The 27,775-nt window shown below is 36.4% G+C and overlaps 1 protein-coding gene and 1 long non-coding RNA gene across 3 annotated transcripts in view; one reads left to right on the top strand and one right to left on the bottom strand.

Annotated features, from left to right (window-relative positions):
* The window catches only part of LOC134472166 (uncharacterized), an 84,132-nt gene extending 69,686 nt beyond the window's left edge, over window positions 1-14,446 (top strand). Inside the window, exons 3-4 of the long non-coding RNA XR_010042049.1 lie at window positions 13,252-13,368; window positions 13,731-14,446. This is a non-coding gene — a long non-coding RNA (uncharacterized LOC134472166). The remainder of the gene's footprint in view (window positions 1-13,251; window positions 13,369-13,730) is intronic.
* The window catches only part of Pacrg (parkin coregulated), a 503,840-nt gene that overhangs the window by 161,507 nt on the left and 314,558 nt on the right, over window positions 1-27,775 (bottom strand). The gene's annotated exons all lie outside the window — the stretch shown is intronic.

The following is a 27,775-nucleotide window of genomic DNA, read 5'->3' on the forward strand; positions in this document are numbered from 1 at the left end:
CTCTGCCAGTAAAGGGTACTCCCGTCTCTTCAGGGTGTAAGCAGTCAATAAATCTCAGGTGCACAGCATCTGGAACTTGCTGAACACTTTAGAAATATTAGCTCTTATCATTTGGTTGGGGCAGCCAAACAACGGAGTTGGTGTGCAAGTGAGATCTCTGTTTCCAGGATGACTGCAGGCTTTCTTGGGAGCCAGAGTGATCAGGGAGAATGGAACAGAGGGGTCTGAGAGCTCTCTCTGCTTAGGAGTGTCAGTTCTGTATTTGTCGCATGCAACTCTTAAGGCTACCTTTTAAATGGATTTTTTTCCCTGAGGATTTTGGTAAGTTAATGCATTGCTGTCTTGGAATCAGATCAAGTCTTTATTGTGTTTAAAATTCTGGAGGAATAAAATGATGCTGAGGACTGGCAAGCAAACAATAAAGTAAAACAGGAAGGTTCATTGTTTGGAATATATTCAAAAGGGGAAAGTATATTATGGTCAATGCACACATTGTAGGTCACAGATAACGATGAAATTTAAATTCATCTCCAAAGCCTGTTTGCATTGTAAAGGATGAGGAGACTTACAAATAAGGCATAAACAGAGCTCATTATGCTATTGTAATTTCAGACATGGATGGCAATAGAGTGGGTTTCTCCAGACCAACCTCAGATTTCAAAATATTGCTGGTTTCAAAACTATCACAAAATCTCTTTGCTTATAGTTCAAGTAAGAAATGCATTTGGAGACAATGCAGTTAACTGGAGTTTAGACTTTTCATTTTTGAAACACTAATGAACCAAAATCCTTACATCTGAGGAATCTAATAGTTGCAACCCAGAATCTTTCTGTATTGCTGATATATTTACTATGTATTTTCAATGAAAACAAAACAAGAACATTTCCTCTATATTCAAGATATTTTAATCATTCCATATGATTCTTTTTTAAAAGTGTATTTAGTTGAATAAATTATTCAAAATCCAGTGTATAAGTTGGCTTAAAATTCATTTTGATATAGTTCATTTAGTAATCTCTACATTGGCAAAAAGTCAAAGTGTAGTACAATTTCAGTTTTAACTATGAATAAATTTGAGAAATTATGTTGTAGACGACATTAAGGATTACAGTAAACAGCAAAAGCATATTTGAAAAATGAACGATGAAACGAACAAAAACTGTGAAAATCTTCATGGGAAAAATATGAGTGAAGTACAAAAATATCTAAATTAACAGAGATATGCAATTTGTTTATGAATCATAAAATTCAGTCTCTTAAACATGTTGATTTTTCACAAATTAATTCATGATTCACAACAATTTCAAAAAATAATTCCAGGAAATTATTCATGGATCCTGATGAGCTGATTCTCAGTTTCAAATAGAAACACAAGGGGTCAAGAAAAGTCTAGATAATTCTGAAGACAGTGGAGAGGTTATGTAACATTAGTGGTTTAAACAAGGAAAGCAGGGAGTATGCATATGTGTAGGTAAAGGGAAACTTCAGATGGAAGAAGCAAGTCACTGAATGAAGGATGGTGTAGTCAATTACCAGTGTGGGAACAATACATTGCTGTGTCAGGGAATGGACGGTTGTCGTAACCAAGGTGTTAAACTATAAAATCTCAAATACCTGATTATATTAGAACTATCTTACTCTCACAAAAATCTCATGAATAGCAATGAAAATGACACCTAAGTATGGATCACACGTAACCAAGTGATAGTATTCATAATGAATAAAACATAACAAATTGATGAGAAATAGATAACGCAATGGAAAGATGATCAAAATATTTCAGTAGGAAACTCATAGAAGAGGGATATGAATAACTAATGTAAGTAAAAATCCTCAATTTCAGTAGTCATTTAGGGAAATGTAAGTTGAAAAATAGCATCTTATGTCCACTTGTTTAGAAAAAAATCTTCAGTATTTGACATTTCTGGGTACCAGCCAGCACATGTAGTGATCAGTGTCTGGATGTGAACTGCAGGGGCAGTAACAATGTGTGGAAAAATTAAAGGTGTGATGTACATTAACTTGCAGCACATCATTTCTACTTTAGGTATAAAGCTATAGTCCATATATACCAAGAGAAATATAAGTTTTCTGAATCACTTGTTTGTTAATTTTTAATAAAAATTAAAAGCATTTTAAATGACAAAGAAATAGACAAACTGTTGTGAATTTATGCAATACATCAGTATATTCTTTGGTATTTAAAATTAATTGACTAGAATTATATATAATACTATAGGCATAAAATAATAAACCAGAAGGAAATATGTTGAGGAATGATATGTATAGTATTATTCTATTATATATAAAATATGAAGAAGTGAAAAATGAACATTAAATTACAGACATATGTATTGATACCAGGAAAAGTATGTATTAAATGATAAACAGTGATTTCAGGACCTTTGTGATTTTGTTACCTTAGAGGGGGGAATAGGGATTAGAAGAAGGACTTTCAAGGGATATCAGTGTTAGCTGAAAGGTTTTTTTCCCCTCAAGAATCTCACAAAGTAAATATAGAAAACTGTCAAGATTTGATAAAATCAATTGATAGGGAGATAGGTATTTGTGTATCAGTTTCTATTTTTTCAGAATGTTTGAAATATTAAAAGTATGTATTGGTTTATTATCATTATTGGTTAGCTACATAAGAGGAAAAAGATGCCATACTGTAATTCCAGGCCTCCTCCCATTTAGATTTTCTGAAATTAGGATGTACCTTATAACTAAGATATATGTTAGTGAAGTATTTGTTCTCTTCAAAGGCCATTATAAAAGTAGTGTTATGTCCTCAAATTTTTGATGCTTAAGACTTTTAGTGCTGGTCTGTGCTTTCTGTGGTCTCTATGTGTGTGCATTTAGTATAAGGGATGCCTTTATGCATTAGGTATTTGACCGCAGTAAGTTATTGATTCCTGCTCCCCAAAGCAATAGGGGTGAATCTCCCTATGTGACTGTAAAGCTGCATGCGGCCCACAAGGAGTTCTCAGGGCTTGAGTTAATGCTCGACTGTCATCATCTTGGAACACATACTCATTTGATCTTTGAATGTCTATCCTGAAATTGAAGTGCTGGGACAAGGGAGCATGTCATGAGCAGAGGAGATGGGTGCAAATGTGTGTTCTTTGCTTCTCCTTGTTGGCCATTCTCACAGAGTGCTCACCAGACCCCATAGAAACAGAATTCTGGTGGACTTGGATGGGTGAGGATCAAGGATGTTATATCTATGACTGAATAAGCGAGACATGGAGAGCCTTAAGAGGCCAAGTGTTCTATTTGAAACAGAGCTGGCTTTGAATGTAGAGAGATGATAAGGGTGTTCTAAGAAACACAAGTCATCAATGAATTCTGCATACCCTTGCTTACTACTGTGCCGTCGTGTATCACCAGCAATTGAAGCTGAAAATGATGTTATAAGATGACAGTAAAAGAAGGTGACCAACTGAAGGTTTCTTTGCCTTTCAGTTTTTCTTTACTCATCAGTATCAAAGTCAGTTGGTTATGTCAGTATCAGGAAGTGGGAAACAATTCCACCAGTTTTGTGTAGCATTTCCACAGTCTTGAAAGACTAAAATGCGTATGAATATATGGGCTATGAAATACAAGCTGTGCCATTTCACATATGTGTTAGATGGTTTTATACTTTCATTTAAAACTGGGATCGTACAATGAAAAAAATGAACGATAATTTTCATTTTAACCGTTTAAAATTTTAAATTTACTTTAAAAATGCAATTAGATAGCAAATAAAAGACATGACAAATTGGGAGATCATAGAGGAAAGGAAAGTTAAAAGAATTATTTTCTTGCTCTTGGAATAAGAGGTAACATATTTCCATCTTGCACTGGACCCCACAAATTTTGTAGCAAACTTGCACTAGAGAAAAGCTACACAGCATCCTCTGTGTAGTAAGATACAGACAGATATGAGAAGAAATATGTCTCTTACCAGCAGAAGAAAATAGGAAAATGACTTGGGGTAATAGGTTCCTCTCTAGGGCTATTCTACTAACATGGTCCCCACAAATGTTTTACTTCTGTTCTAGGAACAAACAAGAAAATTAACTCTTCTTATCTTCCATCATGAACACATATTTCTTGTTGTAGAGTCTGGTTGCTACTCAGATTCGTTTCCTCCAATTCTTGAATGTTCAAATAGACTACATTTCCCAGACTTCTGAGCAGAGAGGTATGGACCTGTGACTGAGTTTTAGTCAATGAGGGGAAGTGTCAGTGACATATGACACTTCCAGATGGGGCCTGTTTAAACTTCTTGTGTGGCTTGCACCATAAACTAGAAACTCTTCCTAATTCTCATTATCTTTCTTCTTCACTGATCCTAGGGAACTTTGTAAATGATATTTTTCCTAGTGTACACCCAATTGATACTAATTGAAGTCTGTGTGGAGGTGAAATAAAGCTTTTGTTTCCATTTCCAAGAATCAACATTGATATTAAACATAATTGAGAGTTATTTAAGTGTTCTTCTTCTGGATTTAATAAACGCCGCTAGGAACCCAGCAGTGACTCACTAGCTCCTGCCAAGGTAATGTTGCAGCAGGTGGTGTGGGAAGTCCTCGGTTCTCCGCTGACCTGTCTTGTAGCTGTCATGGTTGCCATTTCCGGCCTCTTAGCAGTACTGCTGTCAGTTTCACTGGGTTCAGACAAGGCTGTGTCAACCCCAGCACACATGCAGGCTGCTTTAAGTTCCGAGAAGTAATATGGTAAGAATAAAACTCGGGCTGCTTTATTTTAATAGAAGTTGGGTATCAAAAGGGAAATTTGTTCTCATTCCTTTATAAGTAATGATTCCTGATACTCAGATTCTTCATTTTTCCCTTCAAGAGATCATTTTATTGTTCGAAGACTGGAAAGGTTGTGCTGTTGCTTGAATAGGCAATTGATTAAATTTATTGATGAGCATAGTCACAGACATGCTATTATAATAGCAATTTTTAAAAAAATACACATTTGTTAGATTTCTGGTGACTAGCATAAATAAAGGTAGCCATACTCGTAGAAGCAAATTAAACATTTTTTTCATCTTAAATAAAATAAATCTTATTTTCAAATTCATAGATTTAATTTCATTAGAATATTAAAAATTAATATACAGTAGATTAATATTATAATATACATCATTTATATTTAGCCAAGCAGTTCAAATTATGTCCTTCTGAAATAACATTACATGCAGTAAAAGATACATATAAATATCTCAACAACAATCTAAATATGAACTTTGTTCTTTGTATCTGTTTTTTAAGATAAAACCAAGACAACACATTAAATGAATAAAGTAAAAAAAATTCAACAAGTGCTTATTGAGCACATGTTATGAGCAAAATACTATGCTAGGGTTATGCAAAGGAGTGACACGGTTTTTGGAAAGTAAGAATTTTACATTACATTTGCATAGAACTTTGCACATTGATAACATGCTCACATCTTATCCTATTTCATCTCTGCAATACTTCCATGAGAGAAGGAAGGCAGTGCAGCACTGATGTACATCTGAGGACCATTTACTTTCCAATGTCACTATGTTAGACTCCTAAGGTTCCTTTCTAAAAGCTACACACTTGGTGGCTTAAAACAACGTAATGTTACTGTCTCAAGTCTAAAGTCCAGGTGTCAGTTGGGCTATCCTTTCTTGGAAGGCTGTAAGAGAAGAATCCATTTCTCTCCAAATTCAGTCATTGGCATTTCTGAGCTTGAAGACATATCCCTCTGGTCTGTGACTCAGTCTCCGTGTGGTGTTCTTCCAGGTGTGTGACTGTCTTCACGTCTTCCTTCTGTGCGTGCCCATTTTTGTCTCCTCTTCTTATAAGGACCCATGTCCTAGTGCATTATGGGCATACTCTACTCCAGGATTACCTCGGGCTAACCTCCCTGCACAGCCTTTTTTCCAAATAAGATCATTTTCTGAGGTTCTGGGAAGAACCCAGATTCTGGGCAGACACTATTCAACTTGAGACACACATTTTTCAAGCTCTATGCTGCAGTGCAGTTGCCTCATGATTCCTGTCCAGGTCAGACAGGAGTCCAGGCATGGAACCCCGTGTAAGCAGAGGTGTGGGGAGCTGGGGGTGCTTGTTGGAGGAATTTTGAATCTATTTAATAAAGACTCGGGTTTGAATCCAAGGTCTTCTCATTAACCTGTATGCCCAGTCCCTTATTTATTTTTTTAATGTTGACAGGGTCTCATTAAGATGCCTAAACTGAGTTCAAACTTGTAATCTTCCTACCTTACCATCCTAGACTGCTGGGATTATAAGCATGAGCCATCGCACCTAGCTGCAGGGCTCCTTTTGAAGACCAGTTGGGAGGCTTAAGGTAATTGAGGTAAAAGATGGCAAACGTTCAAATTATGGTGTAGTAAATATGAGAATAGAAAGAATAACGACATGGGAAAGGAAAGATGGACGAAATTTACTACAGACTCAATCTTCTGAATCTTCTGATCAAGAAAGGAAGTACAAAAAAAAAAAAAAGTAAGGTAAATCACCAGGTGTTGAGTGCAGAAGAACAGGAAGAAGGCAGAGCTCTATTACAAATATATTGGGCATCATATCCAAATTTACTTACTAAATTCGTTTAGCAACCTCTACTCTCAAAGTTGCTAAGCATGGAGATTTTATGATGTTAATTTTTTTTGCATTCTGTATTGTTCTACCTTTTTTTTCTTAATTTTCTTTTCTTTCTTTGCAAAAAAAAAAGAGATAACAATATGCAATATAACAACCATTGTTAAATTTCTTTCATTCTGTTTTGAAAACGTGTATTGTTATTGTTTTGGGTTTGTTGTTGTTTATCTCTTTTGCTTATTGTTTTTCTTTTCTGACTTTTTTTTCTTTTTAAAATAAAAACAAAGTTGCTAAACATGTATATTCTCTGTACTCCAAGGAGACTTACATGACTTAAGACATTTAGAACCAAGCAGCTCAGTGGTGACAACCCTATATATTTTTATTGTTTTCTAGTGTCTTATCTAAGACTTTGTGTATTTTGTCTCTTGTATTTCTCTTTTTCTTTTGTCCCATTATGTCTCCAAAAGCTACAGGAAACACAATGCACACTTCTCTAAAGACAATTCCTGTTCTAGGTTGGTATTATTTCTTTTTTTTTTTTTTGAGAATGATCCTCTGTTTCTAGTCCTCTTTTTTATTTTTTGAAATGAGCACATAGGATTTATCCAGCACTGTTTTAAGCAGTCTGTAAATGTAAGCCCATTTTATTCTATAAGCAAACTATACCCTCATTTGGTAAATTAAGAAATGGAGGCACGGTGACTTTGGATAACCATGACCTGGTATACACAGTAAGAAGTGGAGTTCATGCTCTTAGTCACTGCCACCCTGCCTTCGAGCAAGGACAGGATGGGCTTACTGGCCCCAACTTCATTGGCTCATCTCCAAGATGTAGGTGAACCCTAGACATAGAGCACTTACAATTGCTGGTCAGGAGAACACACAGGGGAGTTAAAGAGTGGAACATAAGCTGTATTTACAGTGGTTAACATGTAGAGAGATGTAATTACCACAGTGAAATATGACACTGGTATTCCTATATTCTGGTGAGGAGGAGCTCCTCTCTCTCTCACTGGCTCATCCTCTGCTCAGGGGTCTGTACATGTCATACCTGGTCTGAAATCACAACCTGAACCCACAAAAATGACAGTTTCCTAGGGTGGGCCTAAATCTGACTCAAAGATTATTAAGGCAATTTACCCTAAAGTAGTGATTCTGGAATTTAACTGCAGATAAAAACACTTAGAATATTGTTAAAACTGCACATTCCAGAACCTTCCCTGTTCCCTCTAGATTCTCTTTCAAGGAATAGGACTCTCTGCTGTGTGTTCAAGCGCCCAGATCCCAACTCTTCTGTACAGGGACACATTTCAAGAAACCTATTAGACCTCGAGTTATACAAACACCCATGGATTCTAGATTTCTTCCTCAGTATTTTGAATCATTTTTAGAATACTGAGAACTGCCTCATGATTCAAAATTTTTTTTCTTATTACATGTTTGCAGTACATAATGAACACATTTATCACGGCGGAGCTTGTACATGCGCACAGCACATTTTAATTCTTTTTCATCTCCTTCTCTTCCCATGTCTCCCTTCTTCCTCCAACTCTTATTTCCCTTTCCATTTGTAAAAGCTCAATTTCCCGTCGCTTTCCCTTCCCTCCCTTACCCCTCCTTGCATCCTTTGCTTTTTTTCCCACTTGAAAAAGATCGCCCTTCTTCCCATTATCTATTTTATTTTGTTCTTTATGCACATTTTAAGTAACTGATTCATGTTTCACTTTAAATTATGCAAGCGTCTACCAAAACAACAGATAGTTTGAATGATCAGTAGCACATTCTGTAATTTTTTATTATAAATTCCTTAGAACATACCCTTAGAAGTGATTACTTCTGGAAACTTCATGATACAATAAAAGCTGGCTTTCCACAAGGTAAATGTATTCCAAATCCATCCTTAACTTGGAAAATTTCCCATTAGTCACCAATTTAAGATAAACTGTCCTACAGGTGATAGTCACTTAATTTGATGCCTGTTTTTGTGCCTGTGGTCATGCCAGTGCATGCTTTGTGCCCACTGTCCACACCTCAGGTGAACTGTCTGCCACTGTCTGTGAATGTCCTAAGGGAGCACCCCTGCCCTGCCTACCTCATGGTCCTATGCAGTAGTAAATTAAGCAAGGTAACTTGTAAAAATGTGACAAGGGAAATGACAAAGGCCTCCTAAACGTATGTTTTACAACATGGAGAACCCTAACAGAATCTATTTCCATCAGCAAGGTAGACCTGGAGACAGCTGACTGTGGTGGCCGCCCTGGTTGGAGGCATTAGTATTTCTTTTCCTAATACATTTACGGCCTTTAAGTAATAGATTTTTTTTCTTGCCCAACTACTTCTGATTAGGACTAAATTATAATTCTTCAGGAGAATTTTCAAACTCATTCTTCATTTACAATGGAGGGCAATTTCTCAGCCTTGCTTCCGGTTCCAAAGGAAATTGAGATTAATATCCTGAGAATTAAGCTTTTGCTCTACTTTTTCAATTTCATCTATTTTTAAGTAGCTTTTCAGAGTAGAGGGAATTATCATCGTCAGATAATCTCACCAATTTTGGTATTTTAAAACAATTACACTTTGAATTCAAAAAATCTGCTGGAAATGGGAAATTTCAAAGCTCTTTAAAAATAATAAACCACAATCAAGGAGCAAAGAAATATTAGAAAAACTACATAGCACATATTCTAAATTACATATTCTGTGGTGAGTTATAAAGGCAAGAAGGACATGGGGAAATATATATACTATACTTCTGCCATATTAACATAATATTTAAAAAAATAATGTTTAAAAAATCTCCATCCAGGTTTAATCAGATAGCACTGTGCACAAGTTGTGAGCATGTTTCATAGCTGCAGGCCCATGACGTGCAAGCAACTGGGCAGCCCAAATGCCCAGACCGTCATGATAAGTCATGCCTCTCAACTTCAATGGCATTGTCTACTGCGTATATTACAGAGTATAGATGTTTTTCTATGTTTGGTCAAGTCATTTGCCATGACTAATACCGTAGTCATGGAAAATAAAAATAATATGTATCACTACCAATGAGGATATATAAGTTAAAGGTGGTCGGAGGATCTTATCACCAACAATATACCGTGAAGACGCATTTGTGTAGGTGGTCCTAAGGACAAGTAGTGGACAAAATAGAAAGTCCCTTCTCAGCAGGGTTAAGGTTTCAGTAATATGAAGTTACAGCTAGTGTGTTCTCCTCAGAAATATTAACCAATGAAGATACCAATTTAAAAAGCAGAGGTTATTTTTTAAAAGCGGCATAAAAAGGCTCAAATAGTAGTGGGATGAGGCAATCTGTTCATTAAATTTCACAATTTGATAAAGTATCATAACTGAAAGATATTTGAAATATGTCTTAGAGAAAAATTTCGATAATTTTGTCCTTATGTGCCCTCAGGAGAAAGGGGCCAATCAAAGCTTTGGAAATCATAATGCTTTTGTTAAATGTCAGAAATAACATTCACCATGTTACTTACCTTGTTGTATTAATTTCCAGTCACATTTAAAATAATGGAAGCATCCACTATAGTTAAAGCCTGTCAGCTTGTGCTACAGTCAGTTCCCAGCCGTATAAAGAGCGGGAGAGAACGGGAGAGAGCCTGGCAAGTGGTTCAAAAGCCTCTCCCTGTGTTCCTAGTCCTCCAAGAGGTGCTCATGGATGTCTGAGATGTGATGGCAGCATACTTGCAATGGATCCACAGGCTCCCCTTGTCTATGTTAATGTGTGACTGGCCACTCTGGTAGGGGGGAGTACCAAAAACAAGAGAATGCTTCAGGTCTGTTGACTTTCTTTCACCCGCTTTGTCTTCTCTCTGCCTGTTTGTGCCATTTTACTTTAATAATTATCCTGGGTTTTTATCTTCACACACTCTTAACATAGTCACTCATAGTAGGAGAGGTTTACATGAAGTTACTTTATTTTCACCTCTGCAGTGCCCTTTCAGACTCTTTCTATGCTGTATTTTAATTTAATTGAGAATGTGTGGAAGGAAGGTAAAGCTTGAAACCCTGGGTGTCAGAAAGACTGGGAGAATTATTGTGATCTGTCTAAATTGCATTTGCTCTGCTCCTTTTGTAAATGCCCTCATAAATACTGAAGACATTCTTGGTTTCAATGCTGTGCGAAAATAAAATGTCACAGAAATTAGTTCTGTAAAATGAACAGGAATGGAATGTGTCATCTAGAGGGATTGGATATATTCAGCAAGTGTTCCGTGGTGGTCCTGGTGTCCTGTGTCAAGGTCAGCCACCTTGCCAGAGGTATCATACTGTTGCAGGGATAACCAGCCAGTCCCTTGCTCTTATTACTTGAGGGAGATTGAATGCCTTCATGTTTCAAATGAAAATCTGTTATTTTGCCAACTGTCTGGTCTCCCAAAAACTTTCTTTACAGTTAGGTACTTGTTTATTCAATGATTTTTCTATGCTGTTATGAGGACATACATATATGTATTTGTGTGCATATATATGTGAAGTATCAGACAAAAGTAGAATCATGTTGTCATTTTGTTTTGCAATGCGTACATGTATGTGTGGTTGTTTTATGTTATAATAAATTGTGGTTCTTTTTTCCAAGGCAGATATGTGTCACTTTATTAAATGGAACGCACATCATTCCATTATCATATGAATGAAAATTTAGTGAATTCAAAAATCTTTATTTGAACATCTGTATTGTTATTTTTGTAGGATAGTTTCTTAAAACTGGAATTTAGGGGCTTAATTGCATTTCAAAAACATTGTACTTATTTGCTTCTCATTTACTGTTAGTCACGCATTTCTCAAGAATTTCATAAAAACTGGAGCTCAATTTTTATTGTACTTGTAATTCAACTATTAATCAGATTGACCAATTCTTCACTGTTTTTAATTATTTTCTTTTTCTCAGAATTGCTTTTTCTATTACTGTGAGTCTTTCTCATATGTCTATTAGGAGCTTTTATGTGTTGGCATTAACCCTTTTATTACTGTATATCTGGTCATTTACCCTTCATTTTTGTATGTGTTAAAATTATTTTGCTGAAATTTGTCATTTGTTGTGCAGTCATATGGTGCATTTTTCATCATTCATGAAGTTATCATGTTATGTAGCCAGACCCCTGGATCTTTCTTTAATGTCTCTGAGATTTTGTATTACGGTTAAAAACACCATCCTCACCCTGACATTATTTAACAAAATTATCTTATATTTTCTTCTAGTATTTTCATTGTTAGAAAATTTTATACTTAGATTTTAAACTACTTAAAAGTATGGGGAGATACACAGATATGCATACTGAATATTTTCTTCTAGATCAAGAGTCAATTAACCTCATTTCTTTTAATCAACTAAATCTGTTTTCCTAACATTTTAAAATGTCACTTGTTAAGATATTTATACTACTAATTTCTCTTAGTTCATTGAAAAGTTTGTACGTACAGTGTTTGATCAATGTTTCATTTCTATAGCTTGTAACCTGAGCAACTACTTTGAATATAACAATATGCAATGTATTAACCATTCTTACTCTTCCATTATCTTGTTTTGAAATTTTGTATCATTGCTTTTATTGTTTCTTTAAAAAATATATATATGTCACCTCTATTGAATCTTTAGATTCCCATAAACACTTAGGTTTCTTTCTGGAGTCACCAGTGCTTTCTAAAAATTTATTTCTCAATTCCTACCATCCTTTATTTACAGTAAGGCAGATACTTCCCCCCTCACAACTTTTTCCTCCTTTAAAATTCTAAATATTTCTTTACTATTTTTAAGAGCATATGTAATAATGTAGGATAATATGCATTTTTAAAGCATATGAAAACTAGATTTTCTAGAAGTTTACATGGTTCTTGGCTATATCTAAAGGGGATTATTTCTGAATTCCAGAATGGCAGCTATCTTAAACTTACAATCTTATTATGAATCATAGGTTCCACACTGGGCAGTGCCAAGTGTGGCCTATAATCATGCTGTCTTGAGTTGGCTCCAACACACAGGAAGGCCCTGTCCTCCCCACCACTGTGAAGCTATAGCCTCCTGGTTTGTATTTCAGTATCTCTTCCCTCTGCTTCTATTCTTGTGTATGATTCCACTCTTGGGGAGAGGTATCTGCTTCTTCGGAGTTATAACCTCCTTCCTAACCCCTATCCGCCTAAGTAGCTTTCATACGTGTGTGTGTGCATGTTTTTTACATGTATTAAGTGTACAAAGATTTGACTAACACACATTAACTGCACCCAGAAATTCCTAAGCAAAATATGGTACTTTACATCATTTATCATAATTATGCATGGATTTGAAGACCTTATTTTAGAATATAAATTGGTGCATGATTCTTCTTACATGTGTCATCTAACAATAGACAAATGGAGAGTAGATGATAGAATGCTGGTTACCAGGGGATGAGGAGAGCTGTTGTTCAATGGTGTACTTATTTTTAAAGATGAGTAAGTTCCAGAGAACCTCTGTAGAGTACCTATCTTTAAAAATAAGGTATTTGGCACTTAAAAAATTGTTAAGAGATATATCAGGGTAGAGTGTCTACTTGATTAGCTTTGAGATTTGTCCAAAGGACTGATGGTTATGGGTATGTCTTAGTAGATCATAGATGTGTGGCCTTAAGGTTTATATTTGGTTCCTCATCCTTGTTCTGATTCAAGGCCACCATGAACTAAGGAGCTTTGATCCATCACTTCCTTCCACTGCCTTGGAGCCTGCTGACCATGGACTGAGTCCCTGAAAGCATGAGCTAAATTAAGCCTCTCTTCCTTTAATTTGTGAGTATCAGGTATTGTGTTCCAGCGATGGAAAGTGACTAATACAAGAGGTTAAATCTTATATTAGGTGTTCTTATCACACACACAGAAAAAACTTTTTCAGGTGATGGATATGCTTATTTTTTTAATTTTGGTGATGCTAATATGAGTATATACATATGTTTAAAGCCAGAAAATTGAGCATGTTAATATTATTTAATTTTTTATGTACCAATTATACCTCAATAAAGCTACAAATATGGAGATAATAACTAAGTGGATTTGCTTTTAAAATGTAGTTGTTGGGATAAAAATGGAGAATATAAACATGCTAGAAGAAATCAATGAAGGATTTCTGGTTTTGTCTATTCTTTTCTCTACAGATACTGTCTAAACATACCAAAGGTATTTATCCTTTTCTCTTCTCTCAGCCAAAAAGGAGATCAGTTTAAATGCCTACAGTAGGTACCCAGTAAATGAAAAACTCCACTGAAGGAAATGACATCTAATGAGGCACATTTCTCTTCCTTTAAAAGTTCTTCAATGAAAAAAAGCACCATAAAGAATAAAACGCTTTTAAAACAACAAATTTCAGACATTAGTTCCTGATGTGCCTTATATGACTGTGAAATGCAAAAGTCTCATGCATGATCTACTTAAGAGCCAACACTGCAAGACACTAACACTTCTGGATCATCAAGAAATGAGAATCACAAGACAGATCTCACCAGGAGGTGAGACAGATGAAAGTGAGCCCATCACTGTGAACCACAGAAGCACTGAAACAGCCAGATGTCCATCAAACAGAAGTGACGTGATGATTTGTAAATAAAAGAAAGTGTAATATTAGCCAAGATGTAAGAGTACTATGTAGCACTAAAAAATAATGCTATGGCAACATGACAATTTTGTCCAAGGAACTGAAAAAAGGAGAAGACTAACCTGGGTATAGTGCTTTAGAGTTCACAAGGTGCTATATCGTATTTTATCTGCGCAACAGAATTATCATTTTGATTTTTAATTAATAAGCTAAGGTTTTACAAGGTTAAGTATGTGAACCAAAACCTGAATGTTATTCATTCATATCTACTGAGCCAGATAAGGGTAAGTAAAGCTGTTTGTTTGTTAGTAATATTATTTTTATTTTACGGTTTTGACATAGAAGTGTAAGACTGTGCCTACAGCTCTTGGATTTAGAAGAGCTTACATTTACTCTTTAAGCAACATGTTTTTGAAGGATAATGAACAGATGCTTCCTGGCCTACAGTGAAAGTGTGACCAAGGTCTGATGAAGTACAGTGCAGTTCCCAAGACACAGAAAGGAAAGTGGCCAGGCAGAGGAGGTCCTGGGTCTAGCTCATTCTCACATATGACGGTGATACTCTGAGAACTCCCCTTTATCACCAGACTTTGCCCAGTGACGCTATAGAAATCAGTTCCTTTGGGCTGGGGATTTAGCCTAGTGACATAAGCACCTGCCTGGCAAGTGCGAGGTCATGAGTTTGATCCCCGGTACTAAAAAAAAAAAAAAAAAAAAAAAAAAAAAAAATCAGTTCCTTCAAACTCCTCAGGTAAAAATTCTCTGCTTAAAACTAGCACTGTGCAGAAGTCTACAATATGTCAGTGCAGAGTAGGTGCTTAAATGTTAAATGAGGCACTATCTGTATCTGCCCCCACCTCCCTGGCTAACTGTATTAACTTGACTCATGTCCCATTAGCCTGGGAATATATTTGCGACCTGCAGCTGTCCAGCCTTTGGAATTAAAGTGCTTCACCTTGAGGGAGCCAATAAAAGTGGGCATATCACATGCTAAAGATAAAGTGGCTAAGAACGGTGACCATGATGACACATCACAGGCTTGGCTTACTCACACGGCAGATGCACTCACTATAGGGTAAAGGAAAGTTCGTCAGGCTCCAGGAATGGTACAAAGGATGTTTCTGGAAGGTCAGTGGGAGTTAGGGCATAGCATGACTTCTATCCAAAAATAGTTGAATGCTAGGTCAGTCTTCATGATAACTTTCTTTTTATCTTATTTCACAACATACATCCAAGAGTGACATAAAATATACCCTATACCCCCAAAACTCTATCTCTTTTGGATGCAATTTCAAGTCTCCTTTGTATTATAAAAAAGGAGTGTTATTCTTCCTACACCACGAATCGGGAAACTAACAGTCTGCACAATGTGTCTTAGGAAGGAAGCCAGAGGCCAGCTGATGAATATTTGGCTTTTCCCACATGGAAACCAAAAAGAAAAGGTGCCAGACATTTTCTCTGAACTATGAGTCCTGAAATAAAATTCCAGCATTTCAACAAATAATGAAACATTCACACACAAAACATACACACACACACACACTCACACACATACAACATTGTTGAAATTCTAAATACAGTAGGAACTTAAGTGGGGAGAACTGTTTTCCTAGCCCTTTTTCTGTATCAGGCTCCCTTGGCATGAAAACATTAGGGAAGTGGCTTTTGTGCATCTTTGCATTGTCCCCACCTTTCTTAACAACCTTTCTCTATGTGAGATTTACAACAGAAAGCTCAGTTCACAATCATCTTTCTACATGTCTAGACTCCTAAAGTTTAGAGAGTACCTAACATACTAGGTTCCGGTGGGTGTAGCTGTGCCAGTCTGACTTGAGACTGAGCTGCTTCAAGCTGGCTCTGTTGGTCCCCTCTCCTTTCAAAGGACACAGTCTGGTGAGGGCAGCTGGGGCTAATCCCTTGGTCAAGTGCCAGGAAAAGCCAATTTCTTCACCATTTACGTAGAGCTTGCCAGGTGCCAGGCAATGTCCTGAATGCTTTGCTAATATTAACTCAGTCCTTGAATTTCTGAGGTAAGTGCTATTCATATCCTGCTTCCCAGACCTGGGAATCTTTGGCTGCAGAGCTGGAGCTGCAATTGCCCTATCTGCAGCCTCTTGTCCACCCAGATAAATGACAATGAGGGACATGCATAGCTCTCTATAGCCCTGTTTTGGAGTATGAAGGGGGGGTACTGTCCCTGGGGTGACCTCCTTATGGGCTCTACAAATTTGACCATTGCCGCCTTACACAGTGACCTAGAGCAAAAACTGGCTATTTGAACAAACCACATATGAGTCCTTAAAATATCCTAAGGCTCTATCTAGTCTGTTTTTAGTATTTTGTGTGTCTCTTTGCAAGGGTAAGTCTCCTGCATGTTTGTTAAGGATGGGAGATGGTCAAGAAAGTGACTGAGACTTAAATAATATCTTCGAATGAAATGCTCTAGGAGCATTAATTAAATCACCAAGTGAGTGCAGCCCTAACAGGCAGATTTAACATGGAACTTCTGCTACCTTATTAAGTCAAACAAGTTAGAAGCCATATGGCTCCTGAAAACTGGAACATATTTGTTTACAAACATACGTAGTAAGTGACAAGATATATAGAAAATAAATATGACACTCTCTGAAATTGTAAGACTTGCTCTTCTCTACTAAGTTAGAAAATGAAATAGGTAAAGGGGGATCAATCTAAGATGAATAACAATCTTCCTTTAAAGAGCCCAGAAAGAAAGTTCCATAAATAAAATGCAGTTGGCCATGCAATTACTTGTTTTTTTAAATTTTCTTTTGCTTAACGGGTTCATTATCCTACATTAGTAATGTTCTATCACACCTTAAAGAATGGCTTCTCATTTCTCATCAAGCTTTCCTTCCACACGTCCTGAGTGAAAGCACTGCATAGAAGAAGCTCAAAGGACAAGCGGCACTAAGCCCCAGTCACTCAGGAAGGGAATTTATGCAGAGTTAGGACAGATCAAAGGCTATAATATCTTGCTATTCACGTACCCTTTCATCCCTGAAACTGAAGCTCTCCCAGATCTCACTCTTAATGGGTAGGTAGGTGGCGTGTATTACTTTTTTCTCCAATGTATGGTGGATAAATTTCATGGCAGTAGGTGTACTCTGAATAAATAATTACTGTTTTCACCACTGTTTCTCCGGAATGCACAGAGACGATATGTAATGCCACGTAATAAGTTACTGACAGAGTCAATAGCAGACCCGAGGTTTCCTGTGTCCCAGTTAAGACTGGGTGCTTATCTCAGCCTTTATCACTCTTAAAGGCTTAGTTCTCTCAACCTTCATTCTATCTTTAAGATCAGACATGATGGCAGTTCTCTGCCCACAGATTCAACAAATAAAATAGTAAAAACAGCATTAATATATTGTGATGCATATGATTCTGTATTTCTCTATGTAGCCAAACAATGCCAAAGTCTGATTATCTAACTTATGTACCATACCTCTCCTTTGGCTTGAAACTTTATTTCACTCCTTACATGAGCTTCTCGTTTCTAGAGAGCCCTAATCCCCCTCTGAGCCTGGGTAGGAAACCACCTTTCAGGCTCGTTGTATCTCTCTCTAAATGGCCTTTGTCCCTAAGCAGTGAGCCACAGACTCAGCGCCCCACCGCCCACTCCCACGCTCCTGGATGAAACTCTTCTTTGTGTGGGTGACAGACCTGGACACGGGAAGCCGGTCAGGGAGCAAGCATGAAGAACTCGTTCTTCCAATGTCCCCCTGAGCTCATTCTCCTGGGGTCCTGGGAGCATCTCCAACTCACCAAGTCTAGGACTAATCTCAACACTCGGTCACACTGCTTTTTCCTTCTGTTTCTAAAAATGGTGTCATTGCCAGTAACACTCAAGCCTATCAATCATCTTTTCCTCTGCATCTCTGTGCTAAGTTAACTAAGTATATTGATTTTCAAGTGCTAACTTTCAGGTTTCTCTTCCTGTTTATTTTCTTGATATAAACCCTAGTTCAGGCCAATAAGCCTTTGACCTAAATCACAGAAACAGTTACATGAGCAAACATGCACTCTTGCTTGTTTCTTTCAAAAGATCTGTGCTAAGTCATAGTGAATATCTGAATTTATTTCATCTCTGGGTCTCTGTTCCTGGTCTTGCCTTTAATATTAGGTGCAATCTAAAAATACTCTGGTTATTTAAGTACAAAAATCATTACAGGAAAAGACAAATTGCCATTAATCCCTCTTAAAAGTATTCCTTTCATTTCCAACAATTATCTCATTGTTCTTGCCACTTTCTGACGATGTTCTGAAAGTCCTCCTTTGTGTTTTAGTTACATGTTGTAACTTGCAACCTTGATGTCCCAAATTGATTCAAAACATTTACTTCTCAGCCTTTTTGACTTTGGAGAAGAGCCAGAAGTCAGTCACACTGCCAGATCTGCTGAATAAGGTAAGTAAAGACACTCTGGAACAGTTTTCTGAGTCTGTCTTTCTGTGAGTGGCGTTTGACAGCATATTCACTGTATTTTTTGATCACACTTCATAAAGATACTCACAAAAGAGGGCTGCCAGAACTGCTTCCGAAAGTGGCGATCGTGATGGGATAAATGTATTCAGAGTATATGTGTTGGGTATATTTGATTGGAATTAAAGGCAAAGTATCTTTCTCTGTAATAAATTTTAAAAATTTTAATATTCACTGTATGTTTTGATCACTTGATACTTGTAATCCCAGAGTATGATATATACACTGTGTTATTCTGACTGTCACACGGCTCATCACTGCCAACACAAGAAAGAAAAAACTTCTTTCCATTCATGTCCGACCCCATCATGAAGTCTCTACCTATAAGTTGTGCCTGGAACTCAGGCTGTAAGGTGAGAAGGGGTAAGGGCTTGTATCCAGCCCTTAAGGAAGGGCCCTATGCATACAGGAATGGAGCTTTTCTTCCAGTACTGGCAGAGACTGCTGATTCTTGATCATGCTGCAGGTGATATAGGTGGCTTGCTTCTCAGAGATGGATAGGACAAGGGATCATCATGCAATTATTACACATCTGTCTTGGTTACTTTTCCCTCATTTCTAAGACAAAATACCCAAAACCCAAAATGAAGGAAGGAAAGGTTTATTTAGCTCACTGTTTGTGGAGGTTTTGGTCTATAGTCAGCTGGCTTCAAGGAAGGAAGCATGGCACGGGGTGGGGAGGGGGGTGGAGGGGATGGGTAGTACTTCAAGGCAGCAGCCAATAAAAGCAGCCAGAGCAAAAAGGGGGAAGAATGAGCCTTTTTCTCCCTTATTTTGTACCCTGCTCCCTGCTGAGTCTCTTAAACTTACAAACTTCTCAAATTGACACAATTTATCAAACACAACACCATTTAAACCAGCAGAGAATTTTTTTTTATCTCATTGTCTCTGCAGGACAGAAAGGAGTATGGAGTAGATATCAAAGTGGCTCTGGCCTGCTATCTGGACCTGGATGCACTTGGCTAGGGAACCATATTTTGAAGTCATGTGTGGATGGTGACTTCAATATAAAATTGCACTCTGTTGTGCTTATTTTTATCTCAAATCAGTGTGCTCCCTCCAACCCTGGCTGTTTTCTTCTCTCCTATGTATGATCTTCCACTCAAATCATTCTTCAGATTAAGGCACAGGGAAACTATGTTCCTGCACTTTTTGGCATCCAGTGCAGTGAAAATCAGTCTTTTCTGACTAAGAAAGATGTATCATGTACACAGCATATATAACTCCAATTCTGGGTAATTTAATTTTAACTATTTATCACACATCTCTATTCTTTCCAAGGTCCAGGCTAGTCCCTGGGAAGCTTCCTCAAATGCTCCAGGTGGGAAATCCCTCCTTGGATCCCACTGCAAGCAGGTACCTTTTATACAGCCCCATCCAGGATGATGGAGGCACAGCCTACCTCCTCTCTTTCCCTGTATCTGGACCCTGAACACAGTAGGAATTCATCCAACATTGATTTCATGAAATCCATGATTTTTATTTTTATATAAAGGATTTAGTTGACTTACTAATTATTTTAATGATAGATTACAATCTTAAAAAAATGTCAATGTCACCGCCGTATTGGAGACTACCTTATAGAGAAAATTATTTTTATATTTGCAAGTTCTCTGAAGTATAACTGACAAAAATTGGATGTATTTAAAATACACAACATGATGGTTTGATATACAGGTGTTGTGAAGTGATTACCACAATAAAGTTAACTAATACATCTTTTTAAAAACTAAGATATCTTGTCACTCCACATTTTTACTTGTGTATGTGTATGTGTCTGTTTGCATAGTGAGAACACTTTTAGCAAATTCCAAGGAGGCAGTATGACCTTAACTATAGTTATCATATATATGTTTATATATGCAAGAGAAATGCTCAACCAATGTATATATGTATGTATATATTCTTGAGATCATATATATATATATATATATTCTAGAGATATATTCTAGGTATATTTATATTCTAGAGATATATATATTCTAGGTATATATATTCTAGAGATATATTCTAGAAATCATATATATATATAGCAATATATGTATATATATTCTAGAGATATATTCTAGGTATATATATTCTAGAAATCATAAATATATAGCAATATATTTATATGTATATTCTAGAGGTCACATATAAATTCTAGAGATATATATTTTAGAGATATATATTCTAGAGATATATTCTAGGTATATATATTTTAGACATATATATTCTAGGTATATATATATACATTCTAGAAATATATATTCTAGAGATATATTCTAGGTATATATATTCTAGAAATCATATATATAGTAATATATATGTATATATATTCTAGAGATTGTATATATATACATATAAAACTTAATCATCTCATAGTAGAAACTTTAAATCTTTGGCAACTATATTTTCTGTCTCTTAAGAGCTTGAATATTTTGAATTAAATCATACAAGTCAGATAAATCAGTATTTGTCTTTTTTTGTGTCTACCTTATTTTGGTGGGCATAATGTTCTCCAAGTTCATTCTGATGTTGCAAATGACAGTTTTAATTTTTTCAAAGACTGAAGAATATGTATTTTAATCTGTTTATTTTATAAGAAGTTTCTTTTGATATTACTAGGTTATTTTGGCTAGCTTGTCATTAATTTCTTACAAAAATTCTTAAATAACTTTAAAATCTTCGAGTAAGCTACAAGCATTAACCTTCCTGTGTCTTAATTCTTAAAACACTGTGTTAATTAGCTATGTCATAATAACACAAACATGAGAACTATTAAGACGTTACCATTTTAACTAGTTTTAAGTGTACTATTCCATATGCTAAGCACAACCATCACCACCATCCATGAGTAGCTCATTTCTTCTTACAAACTACAATTCTATCCCTCTTAAATAATAATTTCTTAATAGCTTTTCCCCTGGCCCCTGAAAGCCACAATTCTATTTCCTTTTTTTTTTTTTTTTTTTTTTTGTCTTTTCTCATTTTGATCGGTACCAGGGATCGAACTCACAACTGCCTGCTTACAAGGCAGGCGCTTATGCCGCTGAGCTAAATCCCCAGCCCCTATCACAATTCTATTTCCTATCTCCTTGGCTCCTCACAGTAATTCAGATAAGTGGAGTTATCTAACATTTATCTATTTGCATAAAATATCTTTTTTCCATCCTTGTTCTTTCAACCTTTTTGTGCAGCTACATATGAAATGAGTTTCTTATAGATAACAGAGAGGCGAATCATATTTTCAAAAAATGGGTTCTGTCAATCTCTATCTTTAGACTTAAAAACTTAATCCATTTACATTTAAAGTTGTTCTTGCCAAGGAAGAATTTACTTCTGTCATTTTGTTTGTTTTCTGTATATTCTCTATAGCTTTTGTCTATCCTATCATTTCTTCCATTACTGTATTTTCTTATCTATAGTTGATTTTTATACAGTAAAGTATTTTAAATACATTCTTATTTGAAATTTTATTTTGTGTTCATATTATAGCTCTTTTCTTTGTAGTTATTATGGGAATTACATTTAGTATCTTACTTAGAACACTCCAGATTAAATTTATACCAGTTGGGGCTGGTATAAAAGGCAAAAGACAAAAATATAAATAAATTTATACCAGTTTAGTTTCAATGACATACAATATCTTATATATCTTTATCATCTCACTTTTTCAGTTATTAGTATTATAAAATTATATCTTTATGTATTATATTGTAAAAAACATTAATCTACATAATGTAGAAAACAAAATGGGACAATGCAAGTCAAATTTTTAAAAAATGTTAACTTTTATAATTATGCATATCTTTTTCTTTACTGAGATAGCTATTTCTGCTTATGGCTTCAAGTTACTAAATAATGGTACTTTTGGGGCTGGGGATTTAGCTCAGCGACATAAGGGCCTGCCTTGCAAGTGTGTGGTCGTGAGTTTGATCCTCGGTACTGATAAAAATGAAAAAGAAAAATAATTTAAAAATAAATAATGGTACTTTTTTTCCTATTTTTTTCCTTTCATTCATTTCAATCTATAGGATTCATTTTAGCATTTCTTGAAGGAGATTTAATGATAACAAACTCCCCTCACACTCATTTATCTGAGACTATGTTACTTTCTCCTTCAACTTTGAAGCCTAGCTTGGCTGGATTTGGAATTTTTGGTTGAGGGTTTCTCTTGTCCTTTAGCACTTTGATTGCTGTATGCCAGTGCCATCTGGTCTCCAAAGTATCTGGTGAGAAATCTGACTGATAATCCTTTATGATAAATCGCTCCAGTTGTTTACACAATTTTCTTTTGTCCTTGTCTTTTAACATTTTGATTATGACACAACTCGGTGTGAATCTCTTTGAATTTATTCTGCTTAGATTTCATTAAGCTTTTTGGATGCTTGTGTTTGTGCCGTTCATGAAAAGGTAGCAGCCATTATTATTACTTTTTTTGGAGTAATCTCTCTGCTCCCGTCTGTTTTCCTGTTGAACTCCCTAACGTGCCCCTTGGCTCACTTTACTGTGCTCACTGATCTTGAGAGCTGCCCTCTCTTTTCTTCAACCTTTTTTTGGTTTCTGTTCCTTCAAATCTGTCATGTAGATAGTCTTACCTTCAAATTCACTCCTTGTTAATAATTCTGCCTGTTCAAACATTGGTTGCATGACTTTCCCCACATCTTTCTTCAGTTTGCTGATCATTTTAAAGATAATTTTAAAATGTATTTGTCAACAAATCCACCATGTCATTTTGCTGAGATAGTTTGCATTGGTTTATATTTTCCTTTCAATAGGTAATAATTTGCTTTTTTTTTTTTTAAACTTTTTGCTTTATTCTTTGAAAATTGATCATTTGAATTTAATATCAATGTAGTAACTGAATCTCAGATTCTCCCATTTCATTGTTGTTTTTTAATCATTGTGGCTTTGTACTGTGTGCTGGTGATCACACTGAGGTTTAAACTTAAAAGTATTCTCAGTCATTTTTAAGTCCGTACCTTTCTCTGGGCATGTGCAGTGACTGTTTAGATCCCCCACCCTGCTCCAGAGATGGCTGCTTTTAAAAGCCTTGGATTCTATATTCTAGCTCTCCAAAAGGGAAAAAAGAGGAAAATGAAAAAAAAGAGAAAAAAAATAAAAGAGTACTGGTTATTTAAATCCCCTAACAATTACTTAGATGGAGAAAGACTCATAAAAGTGGGAGAAGGAGAAGAAAGATGCATTAACAACTGCCTCCCAGTGTGTATATAACTCTAAGATCACAGGTGGCAAGCAGTATCTGGAACTCAGGCAGATTGATCATTTTTGGAAGGCCCACAGTGTGCAAGCTGCTCTGGGAGAGGTAAGGGATAGGCGGCTTCCACCTTGCAACCAGTTGGAGTTCACCAAAACTGACCACAATTTACTTTGCAAGTCTTTGCCTGTGTGTTTCAGTCCTTCAGTAGGCTCCAGAAGTCCAAGACAGTTACCCCAGACATTCTGCCAATGCAATGGCTGTCCAGGTGGGGAGACAGATTCCTGGTGCTTCCTACTTCACCATCTTCCCAGAATCCTCTCCCTCAACTTGGTTTTAAAAATTCCTTAATCAGTTTAAGAGTTTTATATAAGTATTGCCAAAAAATAAAACAAACCAAATGAAAACCTAGATTATCTGAAATAAGAAATTAAGTGGTAAAAATTTACTTAAAATTCAGAATATGACTCATTTCCTAAAATGAGCATCCTCAGGCATTTAAATATATTATTCAATTTGTTAAAATTCGATTTATATACTATGTGCCAGGAACCCATTTATTAGATAAAGTAAGATACACCTAACCTTGCAAGCACATTCCCCAAAGAGAAATGATTAGTACACTTAGAATGAAAATAAAAAAGAACAATGCTTAGCATGAAATCTCAAATTATTTTACAGGAACACAGGTATTTCAATAAAGAATTTAAAAATCACAAAACTGTTCTTTAACAATGAAACATTAAGACAATCATCAATTCTATGATACTGAGTTTCAAAGAGAGTTTCAAAGAGAAGGGGCTAAAGATTTAAAAAACAAAGAAACCTCCTTAAATGCACTTAGACATTTCAAAACCCGAGCAGAAAGCTTCCTGTTAGTGTGAAGTTTATGCAGTTAATAAGCTTGAAGGTTGAATATTATTTTGCCGCAGGCCGTTCAACTAGCTGTGTGGTTGTTTGTATAAATGCCTCATTATGCATAACGGTGCAGGAACACCCTGCATTTACCTCGCATTTCTGCAAAGAAGTCATTATCAGTAGCATCTACCTCAATGTTCTTTCCCCTCTGGTATGGAAATTCCATTGATTTTGCCAGTGTTTACAAGGGTATCATAAAATGCAGAAACTTTTGATTTCAGCAGCTCAATGATGAGCCAAATCAGGGTGAAAGATATTAATTACAATAGGAGAGAGCGGGAACCCAGGGTTATCTGCAAAGAGAGTGGGTCTTTCTGCTTCTGGACAGCTTCTGGAATAAAAGGCTCATGCAAAGTGGGTGGCAGAAAGGGAGGGGAGTAAACTGCTTGACTAAAAATGGCATCTTGCTGGCTCTAAGCTTGCAGAGAAGGAGTAAAGATTAGTGGCAGGAGAGGATGTGTCACCAAACAGGTGCAGCAGGCAGAGGGTGGGATACGTAGGTGTGATATTCTTGAGGGCATAGGGGTATGTAACATTCCTGCTTGCTATCTGACAGTACACACAGACAGAGAAACCTAAGGTCATACTAGCCACCAGAACAAAGCGAAAGCTAAACCCAGACCTTGCTTGGGGCTTCTCTTCCTCTTTTCTTTAGCTCATTTTGCTGGTGCCAGGCCCACACAATGCATCTGAGAGCTGGGCAACACAGTGCCATCAGTGTCAACCCAGGTGCTACAAAAGTTGCTTACTAGACTGCAATGCTGAGGCATTTTTGCTTTTTGACACTGGTTACTGAATTCAGGACCTCTGACAACAGTTCTATCACTGAGCTGCATCCCCAGCTCTTTTAATATTATTTTGAGATAAAATCTTGCTCAGTTGCCCAGGTTGGCCAACCTTCTAGGTAGTCAGGATTATAGGCATGCACCACCATCTCATTGCCCAGTATTGGCTCTCTAAGGAGCTCTGGTAAAGACAGCAGTTTGACCATCATGTCTCTTGACAGGACTGTGCTTCCCAGGTTAGCTTGAGATTTCTACAAATCCTATCAGTGAAGGTGATTTGCACAGTACCTCATGCAGAGAGAATGCTTAGTAACTGTTGGTTGCTACCATTGTAATCAATGTAATCATCATCATCATCATCATCATAGTCATGGCTATTTTCCTCCTCCTCATCATCCACAACAAACTAATATGTAATTGTGCTTTTATTTGTTTAATTCCATTATCATGTATTTGATGCTTAGCACAGTGCTTAGTACACATTAGATCCTTGGTATAAATAGTTATTCATTAAATATGTAACAAAAAGCTTTCTCCGTGGCATGTGTTAGGAGAAGAGGGATAATTCTCTCTGCAGCATGTATAGGGTGCTAGCTCTTCCCAGGCTACCTTCATGATTTTCTACAAAGAGCACCAATGGTCTGGCAGCCTCCAGATGGCATTGTAGTGTGTCTTCCCTGTCTCAGCCGGAACTAGGAAGGCAGATCTACTCCTCCACTCTTTGGATTTCTTTCCATCAAATATGTCTTCTCGTAACTCTTACCAGAAACATACCCTTTCCAGACTAGAAGTCCTCCTGGAACCAGTTCATCCTGTGATGGTCCTGCTATCTCCTTGAAACAGATATTATCATCAATTTCTCTAATCATCTAGTCTCAGTTTGGAGTTTGCCTATCAGGTTCAACCCTTTCCCAGCTTTCTGGGCATCCAGGGAGTTCTTGCTTTCTTCATTGAATACTTCTTTATAAATAGGTTCTAGAGGTAGGCTTGTGGGGATGGAGAGGCATTCTGAATGGGAAAAAGTGGAGGGGAAGGAGAGGGAAGTAACAAAAGGTCGAGGTTTGATGTGTGTATGTTATCAGTATCTCACAGTGAATCTATTATGCATTATAAATATAAACTAGCAAAAATGAAAAATAATCCAAGGAAATGAAAAAGAAATTAAGATGTGATTTATACAGGTACCAATTTCCTACAATGAATGCAATCATTGTGTACTTGCAAATATGTACCAGTAAAAAATTAAAAATATAGTTTCCATAGAAAGTAATCATGTAAATTGTTAATAAAGAGGAGAAAAATTTTAAAAATTAGACATCGTTTCCTGTTTATCTCCTAACGTTCAGTAAATTGATAGGTTATTCATTTTTTCTTTTTCAAAAATGTCACTTGCTTTAAAATTTTATGCGCAGGGCTCAAAGCATTGAGAGAGGGAGGTGTTTAAAAAGGCTGGATTTTCTTTCCCATGATAACTAAAACTAAGATGATGTCATGGGTTTAAAACAATAGAAAAATTTAAAAAGAAGCTATAAACTACTGCCACATTCTTGCCTTACTGCTCATTACACTGAATGCCAGGAAGTTTTTCCAATTTGAGCTGGGATGTAAACTGTAATTTCTTTGCTGCATGGAGAACAAGGAAGAATTTACCATCATAGACAAAGTTTGATATTAATCCATGAACTGGAACAGTGCAGTAAGGACATATGGCAAGAGTGGGTAGAAATAAGGTTGCAAATGAAAAAATAATAAGATTGGGAAGTGATTGAATTTTGAGGTGCACAGGAAGATAATATTGAAAGACTACTTTATTGGATTCTTTTAAAATTTTGTCTGGTACTATAGACATCTTACATACTATCACAGCCTTTTTTTTCCCCAGCATTATGAAATATGTCACCAAATCCAGCCAGCTTGGTTTTACTCTGTCTAATAAAATGATAATAAGCAAAGGGGCAAAAAGCAATCAGTAAGTCTACACACATCTATTGAAGTGTGATACAGTATTCTGTCAAGGTGATATTTTCCTTTCTGTCCAAAACTGTGATCTAAAGTTTCATACTATGGAGATAAGGGACCTACATTCACTTAATTTGTGACATACTGGGGTTTTTTGTTTGTTTATTGGGGGGATTTTGTGTGTGTGTGTGTGTCTGTGTATGTGTGTGCACCCAAAATTGAACTCAGGACTTTGCACTTGCAGG

The sequence above is a fragment of the Cavia porcellus genome, unplaced genomic scaffold (assembly GCF_034190915.1).
Source record: "Cavia porcellus strain 051 isolate PalLab524CR breed Dunkin Hartley unplaced genomic scaffold, mCavPor4.1 scaffold_22, whole genome shotgun sequence".
Lineage (NCBI taxonomy): Eukaryota > Metazoa > Chordata > Mammalia > Rodentia > Caviidae > Cavia > Cavia porcellus.